Source organism: Giraffa tippelskirchi, chromosome 12 (assembly GCF_054371585.1).
Source record: "Giraffa tippelskirchi isolate mGirTip1 chromosome 12, T2T-mGirTip1v1.2.pri, whole genome shotgun sequence".
Taxonomy (NCBI): domain Eukaryota; kingdom Metazoa; phylum Chordata; class Mammalia; order Artiodactyla; family Giraffidae; genus Giraffa; species Giraffa tippelskirchi.
In genome coordinates, this window is record NC_137286.1 from 4,919,263 (window position 1) to 4,942,452 (window position 23,190).

At 51.6% G+C, this 23,190-nt stretch overlaps 1 protein-coding gene and 1 long non-coding RNA gene across 12 annotated transcripts in view; one reads left to right on the forward strand and one right to left on the reverse strand.

Moving 5' to 3' along the window:
- Positions 1-23,190, reverse strand: part of WDR25 (WD repeat domain 25) — a 137,812-nt gene that overhangs the window by 98,289 nt on the left and 16,333 nt on the right. The gene's annotated exons all lie outside the window — the stretch shown is intronic.
- LOC145529404 (uncharacterized) lies at positions 17,325-19,394 on the forward strand. Its single transcript, XR_014071188.1, has 2 exons — positions 17,325-17,660; positions 18,438-19,394. It is a non-coding gene; the product is annotated as an uncharacterized LOC145529404 (long non-coding RNA).

Sequence of the window (23,190 nt, forward strand, 5' to 3'; positions counted from 1 at the left end):
AACACCCCTCAGGACAGAGGCAGGGAAGATCGTGTTCTCTGGCAAGCCAAGGACAGAGTGTTCAGCCGGAACCTGATCAAATTAAAAAGTAGCCAAAAGTTCGCTTTTCAAGGAGGGCTTATGAATTCATTTTAAAACCTGTGATTCAGACGTGGTTGTTTTTCCAGACGTTCTTGAGAGAAGTCAGTAGGTTGGATTGATCATTACAATAATCGAGCATTCGGAATTACTTGCTTCAGTGAGTAGTTGCTGAATGCTCCCAGGTGTCAGGCTTTCTGGAGGTGATGGATGCCTTCTGCAACCGCACAGAGCCGTTAAGCAAGGTGTGATTTGAGGGATGGGGTGCCAGGCAGCCTGGGGAGGACCCCAACCCAGCCCGGGGGTCCCGGTAAGCCTCCTAACCCGGGGCCTGCCAATTCCGACAGCGCCCAGTCCCAGGAGGCCTTCTCCCCGGAAGCTTCCTACACATGCTGTTCTAGCAGGAGACGAGGGTGGGGGGGAAACGGTACCAGAAGTAATTAAATGACCGAGGAGACAGCAAGACTCGAAGACAGACACGTATTGGCATCATTTCTTATTACTATTATTGTGATAACACATAGCAAGAACAGGACTCCCAGACAAGGAGAAAGCAAGCTTCGGGGCATTTTTAAATTGGGCAAATTATAGAGAGGTGAGAGATTAAATGAAAATCCATCACATTACAAATACAGCCTGCAGTTACTGAAATCATATTTTTTTCATAAGTGAGTCATACCAATAATAACTCCAAGGTCTTCATAATAGTTTGCAATAAACTCTGTGGGATACTCACCACTTCCCTTTTGAAAAATTGACATCACAAGCCAAAAAAAATAGCACTTTGACGTTTCTGTCTTCTTTAGGGCAACCAGCTGGGAGAGGGAATACGACACTTCCCAGGGGGCAGCGTGGGGCTCGGCCTCACCCCTGGACAGGCACATTAAAACAACCAGATCCTACTTCACACCTACCAGAGGGGCAAAAATCAAAATCCCCAGCATCAAGGGTTAGAGAGGGTGTGAAGAAACGGAATTCTCAAACACTGTGGTGGCGTCAGGAGAACAAACACCCGGGACAGCAGTCCGGCAACATCGGGGTGGCTTAAAGCGCACGCACGCCAAGGCGCGTCAGTCCACCGCCGGGGACCAAGAACCTCTCCCAGGTGTGCACAGGAAGAACAGCTAAGGCTGTTGGTTTTAAAACAGCTCTAAACACTGGGACATTTGTCCCATTAAAAGTGAAAGTGTTAGTTGCTCAGTCGTGTCTGACTCTTTGCAACCCCACGGACTGTAGCCTGTCAGGCTCCCCTGTCCCTGGGATTCTCCAGGCCAGAACACTGGAGTGGGTGGCCACTCCCTTCACCAGGCGATCTTCTCAACCCAGGGATTGAACCCGGGTCTCCTACATTGCACCAGCTTCCCTGCTGGCTCAGATGGTAGAGTGTGCCCGCGGTGTGGGAGACCCGTATTCGATTCCTGGGTCGGGAAGATCTCCCGGAGAAGGAAATGGCAAACCACTCCAGTGTTCTTGCCTGGGAAATCCCGTGGACGGAGGAGCCTGGTGGGCTACAGCCCATGGGGTCCAAAAGAGTCGGACACGACTGAGCGACTTCACTTTCACCTTCTTTCACTCCTGCATTGCTGGCAGATTCTCCACCATCTGAGCTACCTGGGAAGCCCCATTAAGGAGGTAGCCTAATCCCCCTGAACAGGAGCCAGTCCTGGTGTCTTGCTTCTGGTGAACAGAAGGCAGTAAACAGCAGGCAGCAAACTCTGACTTCCGAGGCAAAGTCATGAAAGCCACCCGGTTCTGGCCTGGCTCTTTCACGCACAGAACCAGACGCCATGTTGCGAGGAAGCTGAGCCCGCCTGGGGCGGTCACGCGTGGTGCCCCAGGGGACGGTACAGTCAGGGGCCACCAGGGCAGCCAGGGGTCACCCTCGGTCGCACGAGTGAACAGCCCTCAGATGGCGTCACCTCATACGACGCCCGGCAGAGAGAGGAGCTCTCCCCAGTGAGTCTGGCCCAAAGTGCAGATTCATAAGTAAAATGAATGTTACTGTTTTAAGGCTACTAAGTTTGGAGGTGCTCTGTTACACAGGAGTGGATGACGGAAACAGGTTCACTGAAATACTGTTTGCCGAGAGATAAAAAGTGAAAACCTTCCATGAGTAGGGAAAATGAAAAAACAAACTCTAGTTTATTTCATCTGGTGGAATACTACACAGCAGTTAAAAGTGAATAATCTCGAAAAACACACAGATGTGCGTGTGTATGGAAAAATTGCAAAAACATAATGTTTAATGCTTCACAAATTACAAAAGGATAGAGTGTGGTCATATTTCTCTAAATCTTTAAAGCACGAAGCCGATATTACATACTGCTTATGGATAAGCACATGTAGAAAGATTCAAAAGCAAATTCACCAACCTCAGGAGAGGGAGGCAGGGCTTTGGCTATGTCAGTAATATTTGCTGTTGTTGTTTAGTTGCTCATTTGTGTCTGACTCTTCGCTGTAGCCCGCCAGGTTCCTCTGTCCATGGGATTCTCCAGGCAAGAATACTGGAATGGTTGCCATTTCCTTCTCCCGGGGATCTTCCTGACCCAGGGATTGAACCTATGCCTCTTGCATTGGCAGACAGATTCTTTATCGCTGAGCCACAGTAGTAATAATTTACTCTTTACAAAATAAAAAACGGGACCCAACACAAACACGGCAAAATGTCAGTAACAGTTAAACCTGGTGGGGGCGGGGCCCGTGGGGGTCTTTCATCATCTTTAATTTCTGGAGGACGGAGAGGGTCACAAACTGCTTGTTTCTACCCTTGGCCTGGTTCACTCGGTGATACCAGGGTGATAGCCTCTCTGCCTGATTCCTCCCCTCTCCCGGGAGCTCCCTGAGGCAAGGCCTGTGCTCGTGATCACCCACTGCACACAGCGGGTGCTCGACAGACTCCCCTTTGCCAGATCAACCGGAGGAACCGACAGGCCCCGGGAGGGGTGCGGCCCACCGCTGGTGCTCGGGAGCCAAGCAGAGAGCAAAGGAGACCTGCTCCCCCAAGGGACCCGGCAGGCCTCGAGACACCGGATGCAAGACTAGCCCGCCAAAAAGGAAGACGAGCCCCTTCCCAGGCCTGAGGCGCACGGCACCCCCTCCTCCGCCTGGACGCTGTGAAGATTTCAGCTGTGGCCAAACGGTATGTCACCAACACAGGCAGCTGCAAAGGCAAGATGTGCAGGAAAAAGCAGCAAATATCTCATTATAGTAACAGCCCAAATGCAGGAGACGGTCTGTCTGAGGAGCAGAAGCGGGCAGAAATCAAAGACTCCTCCAGTGGAAGTGGCAGGCAAGGCTGCAGCCAGGCCGGCAGGAAGCTGCCATGTGGGAAAACCGAGTGGAGGACGAGGGACGGGGGTGTGGACGGAGGCCCGGCCACCGAGGACCGCGGCCAGAAGAGAACAGGGGGCGTCTCCAAGGAACCAGCCGTGGACCCCCCCTCGAACGTCCTGTCCCGAGTCACACATCTTCACCAGGGGGCTTCCTGTGACTTGCAGTCCAGGGCACTCCTGATTGACACGGTGCGAATTCCACGTAAGGGGATGGCTGGTCATCTTTATTTTCCTTTTCCTCCCTTTTCCTATTTTCCAAATTTTCCAATTTCCAGAAGGAAATTGGCTCAGATGGTAAAGAATCTGCCTGCAATGCAGGAGACCCAGGTTCGATCCCTGGGTCGGGAAGATCCCCTGGAGAAGGGACTGGCAACCCACTTCAGGATGTTTGTCTGGAGAATCCCACGGACAGAGGAGCCTGGTGGGCTATAGTTCATGGGGTTGCAAAGAGTCGGACACAACTGAGCGACTAACACACACACACACACATTACCATCGTAGGAAAATGTTTATGTTTTTCTTTAAGCTGAGCTGAGTCTTGGCTAGTAATTCCAGCCCTAGGAATCAAGCCTAAGAAAATAACAACACAGAAGCTAAATATTATGTACATAAAGATGATCATTGCAGCCGTGCCTATAAAACAACAATAAAAAACCTGCTGGAACAAACCTCAATGTTCAGCAATAGGGACACAATCTAGTAAATTGTGGTGCAACCACATGAAAGAAGATGACTATTTTGAAGGCTATAAAAATAGGGAGAGACATTAAGCTTTAGGAACAGGATCCAAAATGATGTATGAATAATGTCTACAGAACTGTAGCAAAATCTGTTCACAGGGGAAAGGGAAAACACAAAACCCAGGTTATTTGCTGTGGGCAGTGACGGCCAAGCCAGCAGGAGGAGGTGAGAAGAAGGGGAATGGCCAGGGCCTGAGGCTGTAAGCGGGGTGCAGGGGGGCAGAGGCGGGCTGTGGAGGCAGCAACAGTCGGCAGCCCCGGCCACCAGGGGCCGTCAGAGGTCCAGGCGACACAGCCAGGTGAGGGAGGCTCTTGTGGGACTTGGTGGGTGCTGCCCCCCTGCCCAGGGACATCCTCATGGAACCCCAGGGCACAGGGCCACCTGATACGAAGAGCCCAGGAGGAAGTTCAGGGCGAGGGCTCGTGTACTCGAAATTCCTCAGCAAAGAAAGCTTCCTCCTAACTTCAGACGTGCACACTCCCTGAGAACTGGGTGTAGGAAGAATTTCTGAGTGTTGACCTCCCTGGCTCCAGACACAAGGCCTCGTCCGCAGACGTGACCCGCCGGTGTTTGCTTTGGCATGCCAAGTTAGATGGGGGGGCTCCACCTCCTTACCTGAGATCTCCTCCAACTACTAAAAAAAAAAAAAACCACTCTGGACGTCAGGGTCTGAAATGACATGCTCACAATTATAATTATTATATTCATGTGGATGACTGTAAAACTCCACCTCAGCTTGCTAAATGAAAACACCAGGCTGCCAAACCTTTTCGAAGAAATTAAACTGTTAATGTGTTAAAGACTATTACAGCCCCAAAGACATTACCATAGAATCTTCCCCCCCATTTCAACAAGGCAAGATGCTGGACTATATTGGGAACCTCTGTGAATTGCCTAATTATAGTTAATAAGGTCATCATCTTCCCATGAAATAGCCTTTTCTGTTTTCCAACAGAGCTTTCGACAATTCTAAAAACTGTTTCATTTGACGGCTCCCTGAGAAGGCGATCACATTACGGGGCAGACAGCGGGGCCGGGGCGAGGCAGGCGAGAGGTGAGGCCCCGGGAAGTCAGAGAGGGCGCCCCCATGGAGAGGGGAACACAGCTGTCCTGGAGCTCGGCCTTTCAGGCCCGATGTCCCACATGAGAAACAGGGGCGAGGGGACGGCATGCCCCTGAGCTGTGGGCGTGGGGACCACTCCCTGGCCTGCCCTGCCATCGTGGGCAATGTGGTGACCCCAGGGCTGTCCAGGAATCCGCCGCCCGCCTCAGCTCTTGCCTGCCCTTGACGCTGGTGGCTCAGACGACGGCACCGCTGCTCAAAGCTGTCCTTTTTAATAGATGCAGGGAAGTGGGAAAGTGAATGCAGAGCTGTCACCATGTGCATAATGTGCAAACTCACAGGCAGTGAGGAGGCCAGTAATGACCTTCGTGCCAACCTAAAAGTACATGCGCGGAGTTTAAGTGTCCGGGCCCGGTGTGGGAGAAGGTCACCGTGACAGAGATGACGGAAGGTGGACGGCAGGGGCCAGGAACAGCTCAGGGTCACTCCTGCGGCGGCCCGGGGGATGTCAGGAGGAAAAAGCAACGGCGGCTCGCTCTCTGCCGCCCAGACAGACCGGGCAGCCTCAAGGTAAGGCTCGCGCTCCCGCCTGGCCCGGCAGGGCGGCCGGCGCGAGGCTCGGTCTCCAGCGCCCCTGTCGGCGAGCCGAGGGATTGCACAGCGCTCCCCGCGGCGGGAGGGACACGCTCACCGCCGCCCGCGGAGGGGGCTGGGCCAGGGCTCGGCCTGCAGCAGCCGCCGCACCGGAGCCGCTCATCCGGGTGGGTAGGAAAGAGCCTGGCTCCAAATCTGGCTCCATCTCTACCTTCGCAGGCCTGAGGTCCTCTGCCTCCCCAGCTCGCTGGGTGATGGGAGACTGAGGACTCTGAAGCCACCAGGGTGCTAAGTGTTCTGCTAAGGCGCTCCTGGCTCGGCTGGTGTGGGCATGGGCCGGGCCCGGGAGATGCCCACAGGTACCCAGTCTCACCCCTGCTCAACACAGTCGGTTTCCTACAGAGCTGGACACACAATGACCATACAACCCAGGGGTTCCACCCCTAGATATTTATTTAAGAGATATGAGAACAAATCACCACACAGGAATGTTCATAAAAGTACTATATCTTAACCGCTCCAGGCTGGAAACAAACCAAATGTCCCTCAACAGAAGAACAAGATAAGGACACTGTGGCGTGTTCATATCTTGGAATACTACTCAGCAATAAAAAGGAAGGTGCTACTGACAACACACAGCAACATGGATGAACTTCAAAAACATGATGTTGAGAGAAGCCAGACACAGAGATTAACATGCTGCGTAATTCCATTTACGAGAAATTCTAGAACAGGCAAAACTTATCTATAATGACCAAGCATATCAGTGGTTGCCTGGGGCTGGGTTGGAAGGAAAAGGTGGACTGATAAAGGACACTAGAAACTTTCTGGGTGGTGGAAACCTTCTGCATCTTGATGGTGGGGGAGGGTGGTTGATTTGAGGCACAAACTTGTCAAAACTCACCCAACAGCACACTTAAAATGGGTGTGCTTCACTACATGTAAATTGCACCTTAATAAAATGAATTCCATTTTTTCTTTCAACTTAAAACCTTTGAACTTCATTACAAATAAAATCCTAAGGCCCCATCAGGTCCTTGGAGGCCCCTCATAATCTGGTCCCTGCCTAAATCGCCAGCCTCAACTCAAGCCATTCTCCCCTCTGCTAACATTCCAGATCTAAGGCAAAGCAGCGGGAGCTCGCTCATTTTCCCAGTGAGAAGAGTAGAAACAAAACTAAAAGGTTAGAGGTCATCTTGAATGTATAGACTTGTAGAGATATTGGGGAAATAATCAAATATCTGTATTTATCTTTAACTTAACACAAATGCATATTTAGAAATACTGTATTCTTCCACTGCCTTTCCCTCTCCCGAGCATCCTTAAGATCAGTGGCTTCACCACGACAGAGAGAGAGACATTCTACACGCGTCCAAGCAGAGCCCAGTGGTTACTAAGCACCGAGGACAGGGAACGGCCTTGAGCGTTTGTATCAAACATCTCACTTAACTTCACGAAACCACCAGAGAGGTAAGTACCACTACAGTTCCCCAACTCTGCACCAAAGCACCTTTGGGCACCTCACAGCGGTGTCAAGAGAGATTTTAACTTTCTAAAGGAAACACAGTACTATCTTTTGACACCACGCAGACTGCAAGCTGAGATAGATAACCATTTCAATGTTAGATCACTCTGCATGTTCTATATTCCACGATGTCATATCTAGGTAAAGCTGGGTTTTCAGGGCTGCTGTGGCGAAAAGCAAGTATCACATGAAGATTTGGAGAAGGAAATGGCAACCCACTCCAGTATTCTTGCCTGGAAAAATCCCATGGACAGAGGAGCTTGGCAGACTACAGTCCATGGGGTTGCGAAGAGTCCGACGCAAGTTAGCAACTGAGCACGCACATGAAGTTCAATGTGAAACAGGAAATGAGGATGGCAGCGCCCGACCTGCCTCTGACAAGCTGGAGAACTTGCGCGTGCCCGACAGGTGCCAAGCTGTTAGGATACACACACTAAGTTGTTTGGCCCAAACTCCTTAGTAAATAGGACCACTGAGGGGCTTCTCTGGCCTGGAGAAACACGAGAGGTGTTACTGTTGACACTACCGTTGTCATAAGCTGAGACCCTCTGTACCATTTTCTCTATTTTACAGGGGAAGAAACTGAGGCATCAAGCAACTGCTCACCCAGCATCACAGAGCTGTGAGGCTGGGGCTCAAGACCAGCATAAAGCAACATGGCCTTCATAAATGCATCAAGTGCTAATTGACTTGCCAGGGACTGTGTGTGTGTGATGGGCAGAAGGCTAAATCAAATTACATGTAGACAAAATATCAGAAGATCTGCTTACACTCTGTGCTCCAAAATTAAGAGTGTTCTATCATTTAAGATACCTGACAGACTCGACTGTAATCAAAACACCCGTTTCTCTGAGGACAACCTGGGGCCCAGCCCAGCCTCTCGTTCCCCTTATCGCCCCATCAACAGCCCCCCCAAGCCCAGCCCTCCGTGCCTACAGCCTGCTCTGCGCCTCCATCCTCAGTCCCAGGTCCTTCCCTCACATTTCCAATGTCAGCCTGCTCACTGTCTTTTCATGGGTTCTCCCCTCGTTGTTGTTCAGTCTCTCGGTCCTGTCCGACTCTTTGTGACCCCGTGGACTGCAGCCCGCCAGGCTTCCCTGCCCTTCACCATCTCCCCGAGTTTGCTCAAACTCATGTCCATCGAGTCAGTGATGCCATCCAACCAACCCATCCTCTGTCATCCCCTTCTCCTCCTGCCCTCAATCTTTCCCAGCATCAGGGTCTTTTCCAATGAGTTGGCTCTTTGCATCAGGTGGCCAAAGGATTGGAGCTTCAGCTTCAGCATCAGTCCTTCCAAAAAATATTCAGGACTGATTTCCTTTAGGACTGACTGGTTGGATCTCCTTGCTATTCAAGGGACTCTCGAGAGTCTTCTCCAGCACCACAGTTTGAAAGCATCAATTCTTCAGCACACAGCCTTCTCTATGGTCCAGCTCTCACATCCGTACATGACTACTCCCGTACCCACAGGCCATTTTTCTCTATTTCCCAGTAAATAGCACTTCACTGTGTATAATGACCTTGTTAATGAATGAATGTATTAGACTGTGAGCTAGGCAGGGCAGCCCTGGCATGAGGTCCCGAGGCCAGGGGTTAGTTCTCCCACGTGTGATGGAAGCGGCCCTTTTCCTGATCTCAGTGGCTGCCATCCTCAGAATCCTCAGAAAAACAGAGCTTTAGCTCTCTCATTCTGGAAGCCCAGAAGGGCTCCGGCCCGGAGTCTTCTTATTTTGAAACACTTCTTTTCTAAAATGGTAAACTTTTTTTCAGCTACTTGTAAACAATTAAAATCGAAAGCGATCCATGGGGAGATGGAAGGGGGGGGTGGGTAATTATTATCAACAAAACCAATGAGAGGGAACAAATGTATTGGGCCAAAAATCTAATAAAATAAGTGGGAGAATTCTGGCACGGCTCTGCAGGAAGCAAATTACTCTTCGGCTTCTTCACAGACAAATACAGGGGAGAGGCAATTTATTAACTTGCGCCATGTTGGCCTCAACATTAACCTGTATCCCTAAAGTACTTAACTCTTACCCGGGAAACGGCTTCCTTCACTTGCATTAGGACACGCAGGGCCAATGTAGGCTTGCTATTCACAGCTTCAAATTCAATTTAAAGGGATCCCTGTTCCAATTTCCTGTAGAAAGTTACTCCGTGTTCTAATACATCAGTGTCAGGAAACACGGCCTTTACTTAATTTCTTCTCATTATTCATACAACCAGGGATCACCCAGAGCAATTTCTCCTCCTTTGTGTGCCTAACGGCAATGATGGGGCTTTTACTTTTCATCTTTTCAAGCGCCAGCTGCTCCGAGGTCTCCCCTTCCTTCCAAAGGGACCCTTGCTCTGCCTCCTGGGTTGGGGGCGGTCCTCTGCGTAGCGACAGAGCTTATGACAACGACATTCAAGGCTGCCAATGTCTGTGATTCACATTCTAAAAGGCAGTGTGGAGTCACAAAGCATGGAGACGAGCCCCAAGCCACCATGTCACCTTAGGCCAGACACATCTCCCGCTGGGCTCAGACTCCGTGCTCATGAAATGACAGGCTGGAGGACCTGGATCACTGAATCCCAAGCCTGATAAGTCACGGAGCCACTTGCTCCAAGGCAGCCATGTGAGGAAGCCCCGTCATGAGACAGATAATGCAGAGCTACGGGGGGTGGGGTGGGGGAGGGTGCTGGAGCCCCCCAGCTCACCCTCCCTGGAGGGAGCCCCCGAAAATTTCCACGAAGCCCCTTGGAGCTCCCCCTATCCTTAGCCAAAGCACAGGTTGCAAACCAACGATCTGCGTTATCTCTACAGGCCCCTCTAAGAAAATAAGTCCAGTGCTCTGAATTTCCTTCACACAAGCAAAACACTCTTAATAAGACTGTAATGGAAAAATAATTCATGCATTTTATTTCCATTTATTTCCTATTTAATGCATTTATGTATTTTCCACGGTAAGCATACATTATTTTAATAATCAGAAGAAAACAAACATTATTAAAAAGACAATAATTCACATGGCCTTAAAAAAAAAAGCAAAAGAAAACACGCAAAGCACAGAGGAGACAAGCTGGGAAGGTTCTGTACTCTTCCGGCGTCATCTGCCAGCGTTAACGGCTAATTGCTCTCGTCCCTTCAGAGCAGCAAAATACCACGGCGTCTAGAAAGGTCTGATGAGTCACCCAGCAGCTCTGCGGCTCTGCTGCGTCACTGAGCCCTGTGCAGGCTGCGTAAACACTCATCACCCCGGGTGCCTTCGGCTTCAGAGGCTGGGGGCGGGGGGCGAGGTGGGGCACCGGAAGGAACAGATCCGGCACTGGGGGTGGGGGCTCTGTGGAATCTTCCAGAGGGATCTTGACCTTCCCAACCTCGGATCTCTTCACCCCTAACAGCCACCACACAGGGCCAGGCAATACTGGAACTCAATATACGTACAAGCGGGTTTTCAGTAAATGCAGGCATTTTTAAGCCCCTAAATTTTAATTACATTTATACTGAATTCTTGGGAGTCTACAATAAAGGAATGGGCAAAGCCATCTGAGGTCGGGGCTGATACGACCCTTCCCCATCTGTTCCATCTTAATGGTCTAACTGATCACAGGAGTCTCGGAAGGGGTCACTGCAGGGGGGCTTCACTCAACTCCATACGCACCAGTAAACAAACTCTCCAAGGTTCCCAGTTCTTACATGAAAAACTCAGGATCCTCCCATATTCCCCACAAAGCTCCATTCCCCTGTCCACAGCTCGCCGCCCCAGGCCCCTCCTCGCCACCTGCTGTGTGGGTACCTCTGCCCTGTACCCCAGGGTCCTCAGCCTGCTCTGCCTCTCTCCCACCCTAAGCACCTCCCGACCCCCAGGACCAGCCCGAGTGTCCCCTCCACCCCCATCAGGACTGGCCCTCTTCCTCACTGCTCCCAACACCTGGTTTACACCAGCCAAGGGCCCCTCCTACAGCCCACCTTATGAGAAGTGGCTGGACACTGGCCAGACACCATGAGCCCTCAGGGGAGGGGCTGGCCACATCTCTGTCCCCACTCCAGTCTCTGGCACCCAGACTCAGTCCAGCAACACTGGCCATCGGGGCCTGTTTGGGCACCAAACTGTGAGACTGTGGTCCTCACTCTTAGCAATTTTCTGCTTTAGGGGACAGCTGCCTCCAAAACCTCTAGGAAGAACACAGCGAAGCTTCTAGCGTACATGTGGCCTCAAAGGTTTCTCTGATTTGCATGTAATAAGCAGCCACCAGCAGCAGCTGCCCTGGGAATACACTGGCTTCCAACAGGGGCCCCCGGAAAAAGGAACCGGGGAGCTGAGAGGCAGCCACCGCCCCTGCCCACCGCCACTGCCCAGGAGGCCAGCCTTGCTGCTCTGGGCCAGGCTGACTTTCCAACCCCATCTCACCTGACTTAGGAAGATGAACAGGGCTTTGAATTAAAAGCTCTTCCTCACTGCCCCCTGGACCAGGAGAGGTATGTGGGCCTGAGAGTAAACAGGAGGGGAGGGGTATTCATATCAAAGGAGAACAATTACCCCCAAAAACGTGAACACATCAATAAGGATCTGAAAGCGACTTCTCAGGAATACAGGACACAATGCAAATTAAACGTCTGAGCACTGCGTATACATCATTGCCTAACCTCTCAGACACTCTTTGGTTAGTATTAAGATGTTAACTGCAGGCTCAGCCCAGCATCGATCTTTCCCTGCGAGGACTTCTGAAAACTTCGTCCTCTGCGCTTAACTCACTCCACTCCCAAATGCTGCCATCGTCTTCCTGAGTCCACACGGCGCACGCCCTGGGGCTCCCCTAACAAGCTGGGCCCGTGGTGCCATCAACATCTCAAGGTTTGAGGAGGAGCGAGCATGTGTGTGATGCCACGCACTGAGCCAGGAACGTGGTGGGGTCTCAGCAAATGGACTTGTCCTCCCACCAGAAGTCAATCTCCCCTCGAGCTCTGGTGGTACGAGACGCAGGCCACGGTCAAGTCCACACCAGCGTGGCCCCCAGGGCCCCAAGACACCTTCTCAGGCGAGCCAGAAACCAGGCCAACGGGAATTAACTTCATGCTTCCCTAGGTCCGTCATCCACTCTATTCCCCGGAAGCTGCCAACCAAGCACACTGGAATATTGATCGCTGCAATCATCTCGACGCGAGTCTGAGGGCCGAGCACTTTATGTGTTTCAATTAGAAGGGGAGGCTGGCCATGCTAATTCCACTTCATTCCAGCCAGCTTCACTCTGGGCAACAAATGGGCTCCTAAAAAGTTGAGTTAATCAGCAATCTATTAATGGAATCACACCTCCACATTGATTTTACATTATCATTGCAGAATGGGGCATATTCATTCTCCGCCCTGGATTTTAAGCACAGGGAAGAAACCAGGAGTTACCATGGCTGTGCCAAGCTCCGGGTATCACTCACAACTGCCATCGCGCTGAGTGTGCAAAAGTGTGCAGGTGGAGTGACACGGGAGAGAGGCCAACGACCTTCCCGAGGCCCCGGGGAGAGAGAACACAGCTCAAGAACAGCTCGGCCAGCTTCTTCCAGGAGCCCCACCGGTCCCAACAATTCTGAAGCCTTTGCCTCCGATTCACTCCCTCAATATCTGGCCATACGTGCTCTGGTTGGAAAGGTAGCTGGGTCCTTCTAACGCGACTGAGCCCACGTTAGTCTGCTTCTGCAGTCAGGCTGGGTGCACCCCAGGATTTAGAAATGAATGAGGGTGGCTCCCCCCGCCCAGGACAGGGGACCTGGAACCACAGTGGCCAAGAGGAGACCTGTTTTGTTCTGTACATCCTTTGTCTGAGTTGATTTCTTTTAATTGCCTGTTTTTTTTTTCAACTTACTTAAACTAAAAAAAAAAATACAAATAAAAAACAGCTCACCCATTTCTTTTAAATGTTACACCAAACTCATGTATTGGGTTGGACAAAAAGTTTTTCAGGTTTTTCCATACCATCTTACGGAAAAGCCAAGCAAAACCTTTTGGCCAAATCAACATTTCTACTCTTTTTCTTTTTTTTTTAACATTTCTACTCTTAAAAATAAGTTTTTTTTAATGAAATGAGTGAAAATGGTTTCTTCCTCCTGAGGAGGCTTATAATCATACAAGGGAGATAAGATTCAATCCACAGGAGAAATTGTCATTCACCCCAACAACCATCTTTTGGGCCCTTGTGCTATGGAGGCCCTGAGCTCTGCAAGAAAGGCTGCAGATGTGGTGACACTCGGCTGTCAGTTCCTCGGAGAACGAAGGACCCCCTCCACGCTGCTGCCCCGATTCCAGTACCCTGGCATTTGACTGCATGGGGGGGCGGTGGTTAGCAACTTCCCTGCTCGCCCAGTGACTTCCTCGGGAGGTCACGTGGAGAGAAAACCTACTGGATCGGGAAAGCGCATTTCAGCAACTCTGCCGGAAGAGCTGGGGTGGCACCTGTAATCCTCTCATTATCTCATTTAGCCGAAGTTAGTCTGCAGATCACAACACCACTCAGCTTAAAAAAGGCCTTGGAGAGCCGCTGAAGCCTCCCGTTTTCCCAACGAGAAACCAAAGCCAGAGCTGGCCTGACGTGCTCAGGGTCCCAATCAGTACACGCTGACCCACAAGTGGGCCCCCGGCCCCCGACAGCTGGCTCACTGCTCTCCGCCCCCACGGCTCACCTGTCTTGTCCCCGTCCACAGTGATAACTGCACAGAGAAATGAGTCACTCACTCGCCCAGATCATGCCTGTAGGAGCACAGTGTTGTTTTCTTAGGAAAAAAGTAATAACAAAGAAAAGGTGAGGGGCGGGGGAGTGTCTTAAATAAAAGCTGTCCTTGCTGATGTGATGGATGGAAAGCTTTTCAGTGTGAGATGGAATGGTGGGTGATTATACCAAGGTAATAGTGCCTGTCACATGTCAGGAGAGCAGATGTCACTATCTTTTGACAGAGGGCACTTGGGAAGAAGAAGTTACAAAGAGAAAGCTTTCCTCCCTTTACTTTCTGGGGGGCAGAAGAATAAATCACCTGAATCGTCAAGACCTGTTCAGGGCAGCACGTGTGTAACGGGCAGAGGTTCCTAAGCCCCCGTGCCACCGCAGGCATGCACCGCAGCAGCAGGAAGCACTGGGCTGTAATTCTGTTTGTTTGGCTGTGCCAGGTCTCAGTTTCGGCACACAGATTCTTTAGTGGCGGCGATGTGAACTCCTGGCCGCACCACGTAGGATCTAATTCCCTGACCAGGGACTGAACCCAGGCCCTCTGCAGTGGGAGCGTGGAATCTTTGCCACTGGACCACGAGGGAGCTCCCAGTAATCAGCGGGTTTTAAAAGCCTCACACGCTCGAGCACAAGTCCCATCCAACACTTACTACTCTTTCACCAGCACCAACTAATGCCAGTCAGACCCCAGGAAGGTGCACCAAGGAGACTGTACTACGTGTCTGTACTAACATGACACCCCAAATTCCAAGGGGAGAATGGCAGGTGCCTGAATACAGAGGATGCGCTGAACTGGGAGGGCAGAAGGCATCTCGGGAAGGAGAAGAGAGCCTGGGGAGTGAGTTACAAATGAGTCACCGTCCCCTGCTCCCTGTCCTCTCCTGTGCCCTCCGACTCCTCTCTACGAACCCGTTTTTCTTTTAGAGTCAGAAACAAAGTGAAAAGCTAGAGAAACAAACTTGTAAATGAACAAAAAAATGTAGTTTTGGCACAGCATGCGGGGTCTCCCTTCCTCGACCGGGGATGGAACCCGCGCCCCCTACAGTGCAAGCGTGGGGTCCTGACCACTGAACTGCCAGGGAAGTGCCCCCAGTTGCGTGTGTGTTTGTTTGAATGGGCAACAAGAGCCTACTGGTCCAAAGTGATGAGGAGGAAGGAATGATCGATTCTGGCAGCGGGGGAGGGAAGGCCATTCAGCAGAGAGGGAACTTGGGGCAGCCCAGGAGGGCAAGGACCTGCCCCGTAGGGATCTGGGGGGCGTGGGGACGTGGCTTGGGGCCACCTCTTCCAGGGCTATGGGGAGCTGGCGCAGAGAAGGCTAAGACACTGCAGGAAGGAGAGGGGTCTTGCCCCCATGACACTTAGGGCTCACATACAGGACTGGATTGAGACCCCCAAAGCAACGAGAGAAAGCAATAAGCAAGGGTTGTTTAGTTAAGCAGTACAAGAGGGGGGGGATCCACGTGGGCCACCGAGGAAGCCGCGTAGATACTCGGAGGAGCAGGGGCTGCGGCCGGGAGGGAGGGGGACCCTCCCCCGCCCCGGGAACAGGAGCAGCCGCTGACGCGCCCCGGAGGCCCAGAGGAAATATTATTGCAAGACAAAAACTGAATTATGAAATCCGCAAGCAATAATTAGTTTAAATTACTACTTCTACTTGAATAATTAAACACGCTTATTTTCACTCACTGATGTTTTATTCATTACCATACATCTTTCCTGAAAGTTGTTTTTAACGCGAATATTCTTTTATTTGCAAAGATCCCACAGAGATTTACTATGCTAATTTCAAACCTTTCTTCTAAAATAAAAACAACAATAACAAAAACACTCCAGATTACCATCCATTAGCGACTGCTGTGTGGGGTACATTATCAACTTAAGTCATAGCAACTGGCTGCAAGTCCTGTGGGCTGTTGTAAAGTTATTCACACACCAAAGCTTCTTTCCTTTAAAATTCACAGCTAAAAAGACGATATTTAAATAAGCTCGAAATGACTATGAAAATAAAAAGGCCCAAGTGCAGCAAGACCATTTAGGCACCAACAGGAAGCGCCTTTTGCTTTTTATCACACCCTCTATTAATGAAAATGATTTTGCATTTCCACAAATAATGTTTGGATTTTATAAGTCTTATTTTTACACCCCGGAGCTAAGATACCCATAAGCACAGTAATAAAGGCTTAAGGTTTTTTATTAAGCAAAGTTACCTTTGGGAATAAGTACTAACTTAAATGTAATCCATGAACGAAGTCTCCCCTGCTGGGCTATTAGCTGGTATTGGCTGGATGGCAAAACTCCAAGTCCGAGCTAATGCCAACAAGCTGGGCCTAAGTCAGACCCTGAAAAAATGGAAAGGAGCGACAGTGCCATCACTATAAAAACCAGCTCCACGAAGTCCTTGGGGTGGGTGGCGGGGGACCACGAACCCTACTTAATGTACAGGCATGCAGGCTACCCCACAGAACTGATGACAGCTGGACCCACTGGACTGCTAAGACAAATACCAGGGTATGTGACCCTGCAGTGAGGCGTGTGTGTGTACACGAGTGCACACACACGCACACACACACACACACACGCCACCCCACAGGACTGACAACAGCCAGACCCACTGGACTGCTATGACAAATATCAGGGCATGTGACTGCAGTAAAGTGTGTGCGTGTGTGCACGTGCACACACGCACACACACACACACTCTGTTGTTCAAGCACGGGCTTCTCTAGGGGACCAGCACCTGTCCTGGAATTGGCTGGTCCTCCATGAACATTTGTCAAGTGAAACTAAGTATCAGATTTTTTTTTTTTAAGGCCCCAACTATATTTCTCTTTCTCCCAACCTCCTGGAAGAGCAGTCAGCCATCCAGGCCAGGAATGTAACCAGTGTGGCACACCCGCTTCCCACGGGGAACGTAAAAGTCACCCTGGGAACCTGGCCGCCCCCCTCGCCTTTCTTTCCCCTGTGATTTCCCCCGTTAAGTAAATTCGGCCAAGGATTTTTCACACGGGTTGCAACTAGTCTTCTGGAGCCATGGGAAAGTGGATTACTCAGATTTAGAAGTTGCCATATCAAAAATGACCATCTACTGAACAGATTTATGAGCCGTGGCACTAACTTGGCCTTTGGAAAATGAAGGGGCTCCGGAGGCCACAAGCTGGGGGCTCAGCTGATTCTAGAACTCAACATTATCTGCGTCATCATCGTTAGACGCATCCGGATGGCAGAACAGAGCTTCTGCTGGGGCTCCTGTTTCCGTGGCAACAACTTCACTGGCCTGTCACAGAAAGGAGGCAGAAACTGGAGGGGGGAGAGGCCGGAGGAAGCGGGGGGCAGGGGGTGTAGAGAGGAGGAAAAGCTAGGAAGAGGGCAGGCAAGGACGGGACGTGGCGGAAGGCAGGGGAAAAGTACAGAAGGAGAGGAGAAAGGATGGGGAGAGGAGGGGCGGGAAGAGGAGAAGCGGGACGTCCGTCCGTCAGGCCAGACCACCACAGGTGTGCTTCCATCTGCGTGCAAAGAGCCTCCTAGCTCCACTTGTTAAACGCAGCACATTTCAACTCCCGGGTGCTGCCTCAAGACACACTCAATTATCTGATAAACCCCAGGAAAGCCGTGCAGGAACGTAAATGTGGTGAGAGGTCTGACTCCAAACTCAGTAATGTCAACATCCGCCCAGAGGACTGGCTGGGTTAAATCCAGAAGGGAAAAAAGGGAAGAGAAAAGCAAAGGCCCGGGAGACCTGTTATCACTAACCTGCAACCATTAGGACGCGGCCCCACTGGCGCCTGATAAAGCGAGCGCATTTGCAGAGCCTTATTAACAGGCAAACCTGCTGGTCCTGCTCGTGGCTGCACAAGGAGACAGGTCTTGGAAACCAAAACGTGTCCAGCCAGAGCCTGGCTGTAAGGGCCCTGACATGGGACGCCAGCCAGGGCCTGGAGGTCATCGGGGTTGGAGGGGGGCGGTCCTCAGTGGCCAGGACAAGATTCAGTCCACTCCCTGTCCCCCCCAGCACCTCTATGCCTCCTCCCAAAACAAAAACAATAATTAACAAATAAAAATTAAAAGCTCTAAATGCAACCTGCAATCCTGGGTTGGATCCTAAAATAGAGAAGGACATTAGGGGGAAAACTGGTGAAATCTGAACAAAGTCTACAGTTTAGCGAATGGAGTTACACCGATGTTAACATGTTGGTTTTGGCAAACGCGTCAGGGTTGTATAAGATGCCGGGGAAGCCTGCAGACGGGCACCTCGGAACTCTCTGAATTACATGGCACGACTCTTTCATAAGTCTAAAGTTATTTTTTAAAGTTTTAAAAGAAGAACAACAAGGGCTGTTTTAAAGTAAGATTCCTGTTTTTCTAACAGTGATTTATCTTTTTCATATAAAACCAATGCCCCTGATAGAGTTTAACTATCATAAAGTTTTACTGGAAGTCTGGCTGAAACATTACGGTGAAAGCTGGGCTCCTGCAACAAAAGTGAATTATTCAGCTCGGAATGCGTTAGCAGTGCCGCTGTGCTTTGGAGCTGGGATGCAGGGAGAGACGTGCCCCATGCACCTAGGAGCAAGAGCTCTGAGGAAAGCCTTGCAAGAACCTGCCTTTACAGCCTCTTCACACGCCACACTCCTGACTTCCTGCCTCCCAGGTCTTCTCCAGAGAGCCTCGCTCCCCGGCTCTCTGGGTCCAACCCACCAGTCCTGCTGACAGCCCTGCAGTCTGCACACTTGTCCACGCTTTCCAGCCTTCACAAGGTCTATTCCCTCTGCCCCAATGCACTTCCACCTCTTTGCTGCGGAACGACTTCTGTGCATCCTCTAAGACCCCACGTGACTCTCACAGAAACGGCACCCCCTCCAGGGCTAGCCTGTGTGCCCAGGGGCACCTTCTCCTCCACCCACTGGAGCAGTTATGATGGGATGGAAGGATATGTCCACCTGCTTCTTTTTCCCAAAGAGACTGAGCGTCTTTCAAGGAAGGGTGAGATGCTGAATTCAGCCCTGTATCCACGCTCACCCCCAGCACCCAAGTCTTGCAACAGATGCTCAATGAATGAAAGACTTGGGAGTCAAGAATGAGGGCAACTCTTTTAAAAGAGAAAATACCAGTATACAACCTTCCATCTTCTGTTAAAGGGTCAAAAGGATTCTATTCGTGAGACGCAAAAGCAGCAAGCCCTTTTAAGAGAAACAGGTTTTGTTACAGAATGACAGGTCCATTTCCACAGACAACACGAGCCCTGCGAGTATCCTCCTCCAACCAGGAAGCTGAAAAGCTTTTCAAAGGTTTCGGTTTCCTTGACAACAGCATTGCTGGAGACAAGCAGGGAAATAATTAAAAAGTATGTTCTCTTCGCTTCGAACTCCTTGAGTGTTTATAAGCAATAATGAACAAGCCGGTCTCAGTGTCCACGGCGTCAGTACGGACAGAGCCGGGGGCACTGGGGGGCACCCCATCCTGCCACCCCCGCCGGTGGGGCCTCCTCTGAACCCAGGTGAGGCCCTGCCTAGGACCACACTTATCCCCAGGAATCACAGCCCACACAGGTCAGATTTGCGACCACTGTGCTCACCGAGTGTCAGGTCTCAGGCCGCGCACTGAGACCTCACAACAGTCCGCTGAGTCTTAGCGCCACTTGGCAGGAGGCTAACTGAGGTGCAGAAAAGTGAGGGGCAGCCCAGGCAGTCAGCCCAGGGGCCCTGGGAGAGCATATCAGCTCCTCAGACTGATCCTACACGACTGCCCCAGGCCTCCACTCTGACCCTCGGATCTCACCACGGGGCAGCCAAGGCCCTGGGGGAAAACGCCTGCCCTGGCACTGCCAGCCCCCAGCCCACATCCCCACGTGGGGCCGCTCACCATGGCGATAGGCTCGGGCAGCAAAACTGGGCAGCCAGCGCCCCCGCCCTGCGGCCGCGAGGACACGCAGAGCCCGGCCGGCCCCGCGGCGGCGCTCGGCCCTGAGCTTGATTTATGAGCCTCCTCTTCCTTCCAGGGTGGCCTTTCACAGTCTGTTCTGTCTTAACAGCCTCACTGTGTGCGTATCTTTTATTGTAAGCCTCCTCAAATCTTTTCTGGATTTATGATTGATAAATAAATAACAAATAAACAAATGCACAGGCTGTGAACACCGGCCTGGGCGCGGAAACGCAAACACCCTGACGGACAGACAGCGACCCTTGCTCTGACTTAGTCTCCCGCTCCACTCTGGTCTTTGAAGCCCCTTCCAAGCCCGGCCGCCTCCCCCGGGGCGCTTCCTGCACAGATCAGAGGTGCGGAGGCCACCGAGGTGTGTGGACAAGACCACCCCCGAGAGTCTCCGTGCCCCCCAGGTCCAAGGGGCCCGCAAGGGTGTGGGGCTTAGTAGGTGCTATTCATTCATTCCATGTGTTTTTAAAGCACCTACTATGTGTTCAACCCTCTTCCCAAAGGGGAGCTACAACAAAGGAAGAACATAAATTCCCTGCCATTATGGAATTTACATCAGAGTCTTCTCATTTCACAGAGGAACTAGTTTAAGGCTCATAAAGAGGGCTTCCTTGGTGGTCCAGTGGTTAAGACTCTGTGCTTCCAATGTAGGGGGCAGAGGTTCAATCCCTGGTTGGGGAAGTTCCACATGCCACAGGATGTGGCCCAAGAACAAAACCAAACCAAACCAAAGACTCACAAAGATTAAGGGCCTTGCTCCCCCTCCCCACCCTGCCACCTACCCCCCACCCCACCCCACTCCCCGCCACACACACACACACACACACACACACGACTACTTTCTGGAGTTCCAGAGCAAGAAGGGGACAGGGAACACCCCCAGAATGCAGAAGCAGAAGGAAGGGAGCTCAGATACCAGCCCTGTGCTGAGGAGCCACACATCTTTCAGCGCCCCTCTCTGCTCCTCAGTTTTTTCATCTGTAAACTGGGCATAAAGATGGTGTTACCAACGGTGCCAGCAGACATCAGGGAGTGCCTGCTATATGCTCTCAAAGAGTTTTCCATGAGTTTTCTTGTTTTATCGTCAGACAACTGAGATGGATGCTATGGTTATCCTGCTTTACTGATGGAGAAGCTGGGGTCCCAAGAGTTATATAACTTACCCAAAGTCACAAAGAAAGCACGGGGGCTGGGGTGGACACCCCCTACCCCCACTGCAGTGGGACCAGAGCTTACTGATTGCCCTATGACCCAGCTGGATGTCATTAAGATGCAAAAGCCCAGTGCAGGGCAGACCCAGCCAGCCTCTTGCCACTGACTGTCCAGGCCTAAAGCTTACAAGAGACCCCCCCAAGCTACCCTCCCTAGGCCTCAACAATGCCCAGACCCATCCTCCCCACCCACCCCCCCCAGCCTGGCACAGCACCCATCACACCCTTGTCATCCATCCTCTGAGACCTCGCTTCAGCGTGTCCTTCCCTGAAGCCTGGCTGGTCCTCTGCCCCTGACCCCAACAGAGCCACCCCAACTCCCCAACACAAGTGGGCCCTGGAGGGCCCATCACACCATCAGTCTGTTTGGACACCTGTCCCCCAGAAGCCTTCTTGCCAGCAAGGGTGTCTGGTCCCCTCTGAGCCTGTAGAGAGACAGCGTTCAGTCGAGGGCTGAAAAGACACCCAGCCAAAGAAGGCACTGAGGGAAGCAGGCCTCGGAGGGGCCACTCATGGACTCTGACACCCAGGCGCCCTCTGGGGCCCTCGCTGCTCACACCGCAGACAGGGCCCCAAACAGGGCCTGAGAAACCCCCTAGCCACGCAGCAGCGAGTCCAGAAGGCCTGGCTCGCGGGCCGCGCCGCCCCCGGGTCGACACCCCAACTACGAGCGGCCGACCTCACGCTGCTGAGCCGGAAAATAGGCAGGCACGTCCCAGGCGGCCCAGGTGCCCGGAGCGGCCTGCTGGCGTCAGTGGGCGCACGCCGGATTATTTGTTCAGCGAATCAAGGCAACCGGAGGCAAATTGGATTGCAAGCCTCCCGTGCTTAGGAACGCGGCTTAGAAGGCAATTACAGAATAAACCCGGGCTTGGAGTTCTTGATAATACCTTCTATTTGTAAGGGTTTAGAGTTTACAAAGTGGTTTCACACGTCTAACCTCATCTGATCCTTACAGGGCTCTGAGGTAACTATTTCACAGATGAGAACACGAAAGCCCCAACAAGTCCGGGGAGGACACGCTGCCTCGTTCGGAACCGGCCCGGGGGCCAGGGGCGCCGGAGATCGGGACCAGGCCGGGGGCTGGCCACGGGCAGTGCGGGCTCCGGCCTGCCCCGAACCCTCCCAACCTCAGCGCGCCCAGAGGAAGCCGCTCCCGTGGCGACCAGCTCCGAGTGCTGGAAGGTTCTTCCTCACTTCTGCCAAGGGCTCCTGCCACGCCCCCGAGCAGACATCGCCTTCCTCTCCGCGCCGCCGCGGCCCCTGCCAGCGCCGGAGGGCAGCCCCGCGCATCCCGCCTGGCCCCCTCCACCCGGCTCGGAGCATCGGGACGTTTCAGAACACATTTGAAATGAGAGCCAAAGAACAGGAAAAGAGATGGGGGACGAAAACAAACAACTTTTCTACCCGAAGGTGACAATGAAAATGAGTTTTAATTTGTGTTTTTGTATCTTTCAAAATAACACTTCAACTAGTTCAGAAAAGACCACTTCTGTTTATAAAAGCTCTTGAGTTTTCCCTCCGGTTGCCAGGACTTGTGTAAATACACTGCGAGCAGGGAGAGAAAAATTGCTACTTGGGAAACTTTTAATGCTAGCATGTATGCGAATCAGAATCCTAGACTCAGCAGGTTAAAAATGTTCTCAAAGCAATTTCGGTGTTAGTCTAAATAATTATAGATCACATTCACTTAGATAAGGGCCTTTGCCCCCTCGGGGCTCCAAAGGAAAATTCTAGGCATGATAGTTAAGCAAAATAGTTAGTTATTACCAAGGCTTTGTAGTGGCAGTGCAAATTGGTATAATCCTTTTGGAAAGCAATCTGACAGGAGATGTATCCGGACCCATGGAAATGTACAACCCTTTGACCCAGCAGTCCCATTTATGGGAATCAATCCGAAAGAAATAATCCGACAGAAAAGGTTCCATGCATGAAGATAACCACTTCAGCATTAGCTATAATAGCAAAAATTAGCAACCACCTAAGTGTCCGAGGACAGCTAAGTAAATTACAGTTAAT